The sequence below is a fragment of the Lynx rufus genome, unplaced genomic scaffold (assembly GCF_022079265.1).
Source record: "Lynx rufus isolate CCGP_SWC_20201006 ecotype Redwood Valley unplaced genomic scaffold, mLynRuf1.p SCAF_8, whole genome shotgun sequence".
NCBI classification, from domain to species: domain Eukaryota; kingdom Metazoa; phylum Chordata; class Mammalia; order Carnivora; family Felidae; genus Lynx; species Lynx rufus.
In genome coordinates this window covers 34,853,274-34,865,807 of record NW_025814896.1, presented here as the reverse complement: position 1 = coordinate 34,865,807, position 12,534 = coordinate 34,853,274, and positions in this window count along the sequence as shown.

The following is a 12,534-nucleotide window of genomic DNA, read 5'->3' as shown; positions in this document are numbered from 1 at the left end:
GCCAAAGTTGGACATCCAACCAACTGAGCCACCCAGGTCCGCCTATAGGTGAGTCCCAGTTTCTACGTGGAATAGTTTGGATGATAAGAAAAGATGTCATTCTCTTAAATAGGTTTGGGAAAATATTGTGAGTTTAATTATAAATATGTTTAAGGAGGTTGAGGAGCACATGGATATTCAGGTGAAGAGCTATTCAGTAGACATTTGCATATGGGTCTGGAACCCAGGAGACAACATAAATATGAATCTTTAATATATATGTGAGAGTTCAGTTTCAATGAAGGACTCAATGAAAATCTATAGTGAGACTAAGAAAGAACCAACAGAGAGTCCTGAGGAATGCTAGAATTTAGAGTTTGAGGGAAATATGACGATTCTAAAAAAAATAGTGAGAAGATACCCAAAGATATCTAAAGGATGATGGGGAACCAAGAGGCCAATGGAAAAGGAGACATCGATAATGCAGTGGTCAGCCATGTCCAACCTTGCAAAGATATCAAAAAGCCAAAGGCAGAGACACTGTGGGGCAGGTAACTAACCTACTGGCACTTATCAGGAATATATTCTTTTTTCTGGCTGGAGCAGAAGCCAGACTAGAGAAGGTCGAGCCATAAATGGACGATGAGTAAGCAGATAGAATGAAGAAGCTTGGCCAGGAAGGGAAGAAGAGAGCAAGAACCAGTGGGAAAAGTGACTTATGGAAGGAAAGAGTTTTATTGTAAAGACTGGGAGGGATTGAAAGACATCTACTAATGGAGAGGAGCCCATGGAAGAACTGGCAACAGTGGGATCAACTCTGGGGCAAAGGGTTTATGGAGGGAGGAGGGGCTGGTCCAAAGAAGGGATTCAAGAATTCACCCTGAACTTGAAAACTTATGTTAGGTGAAAGAAGTGGGGGAGCAGATCCCAAAGGCCACATATTGTATGATTCTATTTATATGAAATGTCTGGAATAGACAAATCCATAAAGACAGAAATGAGATTAGCAGTCAATCTGGGGCTGGTGGGAGGAGAGACTGTGGAGTTATCACTAATGGTACAGGGTGATTCTTCTTTGTTTTTTTGGTATTAGACAGTGGTGATGGTTGCACAGTTTAGTGAATATACTAAAAATAATGTAATTTTATACTCTAGAAAGGCGAATTTTATAGTATGTGAATTACATCTCAAAACAAAATTTGGAAAGAAAAAAGGAATGCCCCTTGAGTAGGAAAGACCTCTTAATACCCAAGGTAGAAATGCCAAAAGGAATAGAAATGACATTACCACTTGGTGGGAGGTGGCAGCCACATGATTTGTGGGGCTGTGTGTTTACAAATTATTAAGAATTTCAAGACAGTTACAGCAGAACATTAGACCAAGCTTGGCACCCTGTGTGATTGAACAGGTCACACACCCATGAAACTGGCTCTGCAGAAGGGAGATCTCACAAGAGGGATTTTTCTCATGAGAGTTGGAAGTGGAGGCAGTGGAGTAGCTAAAATGAGAGAATGGGTAGAAATTTGGAACGGTCCTTGAGGAGAATTGGAGAGAGAACTAACTGTGGACTTGAATCACTTGGTCAGAGACCAGGAACTTGTAGTAATATGATTGTGATTTTTCACTGTTGGATCTCAAAAAATCAGCCATAGAGCTTACAGCAATTAGAGTTGTAGAGGTGATGTTTTTCAAGGCAAGTGTTTCTGAAGATCAAAAGAGCAAAAGAATGAAAGTTAATGATTAGACTAACTGTGATTGCAGGATCCCTGAGGATGGGTTAGGGAAATCACCATGCATAGGAGGTGCTCATATAAAGCCTGAAAGTAGAATGGTCTATGAGTCATGGTCTAAATGAAGTGCAGATACAGAAAAGTGAGGAGAAAGAAAGAAACATTGAAAGACTGTGCGCTGCTTCGGGGTTATTGGAATTTAAGATTTTAGGTGTGGAATTCTGGGTTTTGCTAAGTCCAGGATCCAAATCTGTTGAGTTGAGGCTGCTTCAAATGGTAATGAGTTGACTCACAGAGCTTCAGGCTTCAAAGCGTTTTAATCTTAAGATCTAATTGGGGCAAGTTATTCTCCTACATGGAAGGAATGTCCTCAACCACATACAGTAAATTGAGTGTTGATAGAAACTGCTGCATATGGCGTGACAGATGGGAAAAGTGGGGGAACATGTTTTTCCCTTGTCACAGAAGTGTTTTCTCTTGATGGCTTTGCTCCTTTATGGGGGTAGCTGTGCTTCTCACAGTTCTCACCTCTACTACAGAGAAAGGACTTGCCAGGCGTAGCACTCAGAGGGAGGCAACAAACCTGGCCAGCTTACAACTATCCAAAGAACCACAAAACTATTTCTACTCTATTTTCTTTAAAACACTCTTTCATAAAAATTTATAGGGGTGCTTGGGGGGCTTAGTCAGTGGAGTGTCCAATTCTTGGTTTCAGCTCAGGTCATGATCCCAGGGTCATGGGATTAAGCCCCACGTGGGGCTCCACAGTGAGCACGGAGCCTGCTTGAGATTCTCTCTCTCCCTCTCCTGCCCCTTTCCCCTGATCACACACTCTAAATAAATAAATACATAAAGTTTGTATCTGTGCAATTCTATTAAAAAATGTATAGGTGTGTGTGAACCAGGAGCTTACACACCATGGAGTCGATACAGAAGGTCCCCATATCCTCTTCTGGTCACAGCTCCTCCACAAAAAGTAATGACTATCCTGATTTCTAACAATGTTTTGTATTTTTCAAATCAAATCATGTAATATGCACACTTTGGTGTTTGAGTTCTTTTGCTCAGTTTTATGTTTGTGGGACTTCTGTTATTATGTTAACCGAAGCTCATTCATCCTCACTGCTGTATAATATTTCATTGTATGGATACACTACAACTTTTTTATCCATTCTACTGTTGCACATTGGAGCTGTTTCTAGTTTAGGTCTACTATGAATAATGTTCTTTTAAACTTTTTTTTTTTGAGAGAGAGAGCACAAGTGAGGCAGGGGACAGAGGGAGAGAGAGAGAGAGAGAGAGAGAGAGAGAGAAAGAATCTTAAGCAGGCTCAATGCTCAGTGCAGAGCCTGAATGCGAGGCTCAGTCCCATGAACTGTGAGATCATGTCCTGAGCCCAAACCAAATGTCAGATGCTTAACTGACTGAGCCACCCAGGCGCCCTGATACAACTCCTGTTCTAATGATGTAGCTCAGGTTGAGGAAGGAGCAATTCCCCACAATGAGAAGGATAAACACACGTGGTCCTGGAAGAATGCCTAATAGCCAGGCCAGCAATGCTTGGTAAGTTATTCATAAAAATGGATGCAACTGTTCTCTCTGTATCCATTCCCCTTTGCAATGTGATGTTGTACGTCCTCCTATTAATAGATAGAGTCTATATCCTCAGTCCTTAGATCTAGACTGGCCATGTGACTTCCTAAAGCATTTCCTTTAGAGTATAATTTCCTTAAAATAAGTAGAATGCAAAGAAGTAATGGTTCTGAGCCTATACTCAAGTGGAACTGTGAGCTTTCCCTAATTACCTTGCCATTTTCCCAGTTGTCATGTGTATAGGCCTGGGCTAGCCTGCCTGACAGAGAGAAAACACCCAGAGCATAGATAAGTCTATCTATTTATCTCATAGGAGGCCCCAGACACGTGAGAGAGTACAACAAAGTTAGTAAAGCCCACTAATGAGAGAGTCTGGCCAAGATCAGGTAAATTATCCAGCTAAGTCTAACCTAAATTGCCAGCCCACAGAACTGTGAGCTAAATATGTGATTATTATTATTTTCTTTACCATGTATTAAGTTACTTAATTTGAGGATTATTGTTGAATGATTCACAATACTGTTATTGTTATTATTCTTGTTAAGTCACTTAATTTTGTGGTGGACATTGTATTGCAGAAGCTGATGGTGACATCCATCTCATTTTGTGATTTACTCTACAAAAAAAAGTGCATGTTTCTTTACCCCAGAAACTTAAAGTTTTGGTGAGAAAACAAAGCATCCACAAATGAAAATGTTAAAGAACAATGTGAAATAGTGCTGAAGTATAAATAAAGAAAAGAGCAGAAAGCAGGGGCTAATGTCATGAGTGTGGTGAGAATAAGTTTGGTGTACCCAAAGAATGCTTCATGGAGATAAATTTGTTAGCCTTTGAGGAACTGAGAAAGTGAGGTACAGAAGAAGTGATGAAAGCCATTCCAGGTGGCTATTCAAAAACGAACCTGAGCAGGACAGGTATGGGGGACAAATGAAAGACTTGCATGGAAGTGTCTGTGTGGCCATTGGGTTAAAAGCAAGAAGGAAGGGGAGAATAAGAGAACAGAGTAGCTCCACCAGTAAAAGCAGGTGGCCAAATGGAGGCATAGAGTTTTGGATGTATTCTTTTTAGCATGAACAACATTTTAAAGTTAAAAAAATTATTTTGGTAGAATAGGAAAATGGGCCTAATTCTTTTCTCCTTTCTGTATCCATTGACTTTTACGATGTAATGTATCTCCTGCCATCAACAGATGCAGTCAGTGTCTTTACTGGTGAATCAGAGCTAACCTCATAATTTGCTTTGGACAGCAGAAAGCAGAGGAAATGATCGTGTGCCAAGCTTAGGCTTCCAAAGGCCGTACAAGTTCTCACTCTTGGAGCCCTGCCTGCACGGTGTGAGCAATCCCAGGCTAGCCTGCTGGAGATGAGAGACACATGGAGCAAAGGCAAGCCCCAGAGCTGATCTCATCCTAGAGAAACTAGTTCCCTATGCAACCTGGCATCACAGTGCAAATCCAAAAGGTAGCCCAGCTAAAATCAGATAAACGACCTGGATGAACGCAGCCCAAATTACTCATCTGAAGAAATGTTAACTTAGCTAAAGCCTGTTGCTTTAAGCCACTTAAATCAAATTGGTGATTTCGACAGAAATCTGGAAAAAAAATCATATGATGTGGAAATACTGGCCTGCATTCCTGCATAGCAACAACTGGGACTTGGGTGGATTTACCTCTGTTAGACTGAACTGCAAAATACAATCTGTTGTAATTGTCACCACTTCCTATTGTCTTACATCTGGCCTGATTGACTCATTTACGTGACCTGACTAGCCTCCCATCAGCATATTGGTTTGCAACACTAGTTTAAATAGTGGGAATGTTTTGGGGGTGGATTTTGGGTCAGTAGAATAACAGAATAAATGTGATTTAAAAAAAATGCTATCTGGTGGCAGCAAGTCGGATCAGGAGTATGGAAGGCAGGAAGCTAAGAGGCTGAGGTTGTTAGAGAATTTTAGCAAGAGGGAATTTAGAAGACGGTGCAAGTATAAAGTATCAGAAGACCTTGGTAAGTGAATGGTTATTCATGATGAAAATGGAGAAATCCGTCAAATTAGTTATGAAGGTAGAATGATGTGTTTGGTTTATGAGCAAAGGCCAAATTCCTCCCTTAGGAAATGGAAGGTGTTACAACACAGCCTAAAATTAATAGCATCTACTACTAATGATGAATTAATTATTTAGGGCAGAAAATTCAGTTGACCAATCAGGATCACAGTCTTCTGTCCTAGTTAGCACAATATATTGAGTATTTTATCTGTTGCTATTCAGTAAAAAAAAACCAACATTAGTGGCTCAAAACAACCATATGCATTATCTTATTATCTCTTAAAAGGTTGACTGGGTTTACTTAGAGTGGCACGATGTCTCACAAGGCTGTTGTCAGACTGTGACTGGGCTGGAGTCATCTGAAGGTTTCTTCGGGGCCATGTCTGGTAGTTGATACCATTTGTTGGCCACAAGTTCAGCTGGGATTGTCAGCTGGAACACCCGCATGTGTATGAACTTCCTCACAGCATGGCATCTAGGATCCAAGAGCAAATGTTCCAAAAGACCAAGACAGAAGTGAATGCCATTTTATGACCTAGTTTTGGACATCTTACAGTGTCACTTCCTCCATACTCTGTTGGTCAAAGCAGTCACAAAAAATCTGTCCAGGTTCAAAGGACATAGTTCCACTACTTGATGGGAGGAATATCATGGTCACACTGTAAGAAGAGCACACAAAAAAATGGAATTTGGTGGCCATCATTGGAAAATATAATCTGCCACATGCCTATAGTAGGAACAATTCGAAAATAGATATGGTTCCTATTTCTTCCTATATCAGTGTGTTTCTAAGAATTGACAAGATCATGAACCTGTATGAGGGCCAAAGGAATGGACAATGGAATGATCAGAAGTTTGGATTTGTTATCAATGCAATTTAACTTAACAGGTTTGTGATTCTGAACTTAAATGGCTTTCAACCTGAGGGAAAAAAAAGTGAACTCAGAGTCCTAGAATTACTGTAGTAGTCAGGTCACTAGTGAGTATCTAGACATTCCTTTGACTCCAGACAAAACTAATTTAACACATTTGCTTTTTTTTTTCATTCTGCCCAGAATGTATCCATACAAGGAGACTCTTCTATGAAATTTCTTGGTTATATGTTCCAGATTCTTCAAAGAATTCAGAACCTTTAAAATTTTTTTAATGTTATCAGTATTGGTATTTCCCTCATCATAATGTCATGGTATTACTGAAACCTAGGTCTGAATCTGAAATATGTTAACAACTCTACCAACCCCCATGGATGGAAAAATATGCATCAGACCAAAATATAGTTTTTCATTCTCTAAAATGTTTCTCTTTCCTCTCCAGAAAAATCTCAATGCTAAATATTCCAGGATTTAATAACTTCAGGATCTAAACAATTATTTAGGCCAAAATCTGCATACATAGGAGAATCTTATGTCCAAAGAAAATTTATGTTAAGAAATATCATCAGACCCTAGGGGTACCTGGGTGACTCAGTTGGTTGAGTGCCCAACTCTTGATTTCAGCTCAGGTCATGATCCCAGGGTCGTAGGATGAAGCCCTGCATTGGGCTCTGTGCTGAGGGTGGAGGCTACTTAAGATTCTCTCCTCTCTCTCTCTCTCTCTCTCTCTCTCTCCCCCCCCCACCCTGCCCCCAGCCTCTCTTTCCTGCTTGCTCACCCTCTGTCTCTCTAAAATTAAAAAAAAAAAAAATAAAAATTACCATCAGGCTGTAATACATAAAAGCAATCAAAGCAAAGATAGCCGGAGTGACTAGGTGGCTCAGTGGGGTTGAGCCTCAGACTTCAGCTCAGGTCATGATCTCGTGGTTCGTGGGTTTGAGCCCCATGTCAGGGTCTGTGCTGACAGCTCAAAGCCTGTAGCCTGCTTTGGATTCTGTATCTCCTTTTCTCTCTGCCCCTCCCCTCCCTACACTCCCTTTCCCTCAAAAATAAATAAACAACAAAAAAAATTTAAAAAAAAAAGCAAAGATAGTTAAGTTTCTGTTACCCAACCTCTAGGTATTAACCTCAGCATGCATCGGTATGCCAAATCATTCGTCTGTCTCCCCTCCACCTTCCTATCCCTCTGCGTTACCTAAGACAGAGGGCTCACCAGAACTTGGCTGGAGAATCACCGGTTACTTAGCATTCTGAGCAGACTGGGGAGCATGATTAGAAGAGAGGTTTTGCAGTGCTCTTAGCATAACATTACCATCACTGTCATTATCATTATTGTCATAATCTTTAGAAAACACAAAAAACCTGAATGTTTATAAGTGTTCTGTGCAAGGTCAAATATAGAGTAAGCTACATAGTTACTTTATTCTAAGAAAGACAGCCCAGGCTGACAAGGCACAGAAAATGAAGCACAGGATGAAGTAATTTCACAAATTCCTAAAAGAGTCAGTATTTTTTGTTGCCCCTTCTACCCAAGCACTTATTTCAGCATAGCCAAGTTTTGAGAGAAGAGAATAGGTTTGGGAATGGACTGCCTTCTATCTATTTCAAATTCAAGCAGAAAAATTCAGGAGCTGGGAGGGGCTGCAGGGTGGGGGGGTCTCCTCTTTATTAGAAGTCAAACTTCCTTGTCTCAGGCATTGGCTACTTTTCCAGGTATAGCTGAGTAGTTCGTTGTGGAGGCCTATGGACTAGAATCTTGTTAAAATGCAGATTATGATTCAGTAGGTCTGGGATAGAGACAACATTCTACATTTCCATCAAGTCCACAGATGATATTCACAGGCCACACCTGGGGAGGAAAAGTCTAGAGATACATTCATATTGTGTTTGAAGGTGTAGATTTACATCTTCCTAGATAGGAAATATGATATTTAGGAACTTCTGGTTCATCAGGTGGAAGTAATGACAAATTCTACCTACTTTTCAATACTTAATGGTGGCTAGAAAAAGCTATTTATTTGTTATGGATGCTGGTAAAGAAATGGAAAGGGGAGCCTGGGTGGCTCAGTTGGTTAAGCATCTGACTTCAGCTCAGGTCATGATCTCATGGTCCGTGAGTTCAAGCCCTATGTCAGGCTCTGTGCTGACAGCTCAGAGCCTGGAGCCTGCTTCCGATTCTGTGTCTCCCTCTCTCTCTGCCCCTCCCCCATTCACACTCTGTCTCTCAAAAATGAATAAATGTTAAAAAAAAATGGAAAATATTCTTTATTATATATGTGTGTTATACACATACACATATATATGATATATATATACACACACATAACCCACACATATATAAAGCATATAATATATAATGTATAATATATATCAAGTACACACACACATGTGTATATACAAAACATTTTTCATCCAGCAAGAATATATTATTTAAACTTTCCTGTTCAACTACCACAGAGCAAATTTGACATTGAGCTTTGAAAAGAAAGACTATGGGGGGTACCTGGGTGGCTCCCTGGTTAAGCATCAGACTTCGGCTCAGGTCATCATCTCACAGTTCGTGGATTTGAGTCCCACATCGGGCTCTGCTGACAGTTCGGAGCCTGAAGCCTGCTTCAGATTCTGTGTCTCCCTCTGTCTCTGTTCCTCCACCGCTCACACTCTGTCTCTCTCTCACTCTCAAAAATAAATAAAACCTTAAAAATTTTTTTAAAAAAAGAGAAAAGAAAGACTATATAACTTCTTAACTTTGGTTCATTCATTCATTTAATCAACAAAAAATTTTTTGGGGTATTCATTGTTTCTCAGTCATTGGAAGAGAAGTAAGATAATGTTTACTCTGGAATGAAAGATGGTGATTCAGAGTCTACTGCAAGGGACCGACATAAATTTCTAAGCAATGTGGCAACTTTTATAACAGATATCTTTACTGAGGTTCTCTTTCTGCATTAAGGGAAGAATGTTGACTCATTATCAAGCTGGAGAAGACATTTCTGTTTACAAACTTGTTATTGAAACTTTCAACAATGCAAGTGCAAAATGAGAAAGAATTCTTGTCCTGGTAAGCATATGATTCCAACAGATGACTGGTTTGTTTGTTTGTTTTTTTTTTTGTTTTTTTTAAATAGAGGAGATTGTTTGACAGTGAGAAGTCAGAATTCCTGTTATGTTAAATAGCTTAAGTGAATGAAATGAAACCACCATTTCTTGACAACCTGCCAGATTGAATTTCCTGTGTTTCAACTGATTTTGGTGTTTTTAAAATGTTGACTTCTTTTTTCTGAAGCCCTCTGCTCAATATGCGAGTTGGTCATTAGTCTTCTCTTGGGTGGGCAATGGCTTCTGTGAAATTTTTGAAAGCAGTTACAGATCTAGTCCACATAATAGCATCTTTCCTCTAAGGAATGCTTATAAGTTTCAGTCTCCCGCTAAGATTCTTAGATCAATATCCAGAAAGTGTATCAAATTCCCCAGGACTGTGGCCAATATCTTTAGAAACTTTGTGGGAATTAAACAAAATTCACCTCCTCCACACTGTTGAGTTACGAAGATGACATCCTTTCTGCCAACCTGCAGCCCTGAGCCATGACTCAGGGCTTAATTTCATCCTCCATTACTTTCTCGGTGGGGGCCACATGCCGCACAAGCCCACGCAGCAGTCCCGAATCTCCTCAGTTCAGAAGACTTCCCTTTGGATTTGACACCAAGTTGGATAAATGGCAATCTATTCCTTACTCCAGAGAGTTTGGTTAATGCTCTTAGGGGACCAGACATTTCTGGCACAGTTGAGATAGTCAATAAAATCAGGCAGAGACAAACTGAAGCTCAATTAAGTTTATAACAGCCACCAACATAGCAAACCTCTGAATGGGACTGAGGGATGAATAGAATGTCTCAGAAAGCACAAACTTGGTTCCTTGGGGTTTGCTACACTTTCCTGAGAAAGGATGATCTAAGGTGAGCGAATTCATCCTCCATCATCTTTTTAACTCCAATTTGTGCTCATGTAGGTAACACAGAAAGCAAATCTCCAATACTGGATGCTCTGCCTGTAGAAACTGTTCTGTTTCCCAAAGACCACTTCAGTGGACTGGCACTATATTAGTCAGGAAGCTTTCATATTTTTCTAGGAGACAGGACATAAATGAGGAAAATAGGCCCTTTAAGGGATCAGGTACTTTCTCACCCTGACTGCCTTTCAGAATTGGCACAGGCTGTGTGAGTACCCATTTGTGTCCAGATTTTCTTTTCATTGTGTCATGTAATCTTGACAACAATACTGCAAAACTGGATTTTTTTAAATCCCTGTTTGATAGTTGAGAAAACAGGTTAATAAAAACAAAGTAACTTTCCACATTCAAAGAACTAGTTAAGTGATGGGGCTGAGTTTTGAACCAAGGTCTCTAGGCCTTAGTTCTGCTTTCTTAATCACATAGTATGACTTTGAAAATACTACCGGACCAGGAGAACTCTAGAACCAGTGTGAGAGCCAACACCTGTCTTAGGTGTGGAAATTGAGTGAAGCAAAGGTGACCAGGACAGAAATTCTCCTGGTATGTATCCCCTGCCTCTGTACCTTCCAGGGCATCCCTTGTTTGTCTGCTTCAGCTCCAGGTCTTTTTTGTGATTTTTCTGAGAAACAGAAGGGAAGAGCTTGGAAAAATCAATTTGGTTCAAGAGTTGCTATGATATACAGGACTCTGAGGAGATAGATGAAGATGAGTGTTTCATGTTATGCAATAACATTTACTTCTACAGCTTACATCTCTTTGAGTCTTCTTGGAAGATTTAAATTACTTTACTTTTTTTTTTTTAATGAGGGATTTGTATTCCTTTGGAATGTGACCACGTACCAAGATTTGCCATGGGGTAGCCCAGTTATTTCTGATTCTACAGTAAATGAGAAATCAGAGACCCTGGGAAGGTCTGTCCTATCTGCAAATCCACTTCTGAATAATATTTACTTTCCAGGTTTTTCATACACCTAGGTTTCTAGGTCTGCTACAAAACATAAGGGCGTGTGTGTGTGTGTGTGTGTGTGTGCTTCTACTCAGGCTTGACTTGGCAACAAGTTCACCTTGCATCATGGCTTCTTCAGAAAAGGATATTTCAAAGGAATTTGTGCCCTATCCCCTTATCCCCTGTGGCTCTGCCTGAAAGAAATAACTCACTATAACAGTGGTTGACGCTAATCCTAACTTGGCATCAAGAGAGCAGAGTAAATAAGCAATATTCATATCAAAGAAACTTCCCAAAGCACTACCTACTGCAGATTTCTCACGTTAGATTGGTGTCTGTTAGTGTGCTTGAGAAGTTTGCCTGCACAGATTACAACTGCAGAACTGGCCTGAGGAATGTGTTCTGTGAAGTCCAGCCTGCATGGGAATAGGGACCTAAGACAACAAGGGAAGAGAGAGACCTTAGAGGCAGGGCACAGATGGAATGGAAAAACTGTATGGTAACTGTGCCCAAGTAATTACTAGAACATCTTAAATGAGGCATTTTGAATGTCTTCACCAAGGTCATTAGCTGTGTATGGAGCAAAGGCTTATTTTTAAAGTTTGACGTAGCCCAAGGAATGCTTTGTTCCTAATTTAGAGCGCTTGTACTGAGAGGTTCCAAGCCTTCAGCATCTGTTGCTACCCACCACGTGCTTTGCACCAGGCCAAAGTCCACTTGTGGTGAGGTCCCGGAGTCTGTCAGCTCCATGGGGAGCCAGCAAGGCCTGGGAGAGAGGTTGTTTGAGGGATTATTTAGAAAGAAAACTAGCTTTTAAAAAAGACATCTTGGGTATGAGAGTTTGGATTCTATTTCAGTAATATTCACTTCTCTGCTCTTTCTACTGTGGGTAGAGTGTACTTCCTGGTCCTTTTGATTTTGGGTTTGGCCATGTGACTTGTTTGCACCAATAAAATATTAGCAGATATGAGATGGACAGAGGCCTTAACTGAGATTTTGCCATTGATCTTGCTCTTGCTCTCTGGTGATCTGCTGTGAATTCTGGGTAGCTGTTTCTCCTAGGAAGAGCAAAACTGGATTCAATCCACAAAATAGTTGACCCACAGCCCAAAACAGAGTGATCCAGCTGAACCCAACCTAGATTAGCCAACCCCTAGATCTGTGATTATGGTAGGAATCTGTGATTTTTGTTATAAGTTGCTTGGATATTTGTGACACAGGATGATTATAACAATAGTTGAATAATACATGGAGTGAATGATTTGCATGTTTTTTCCGCACACGGGTGGACATTTATGTGAATCAACATGATAGAGTTCAAGCTCCTTTAGCACAAAGTATAGAAAGGGAGCTTCAA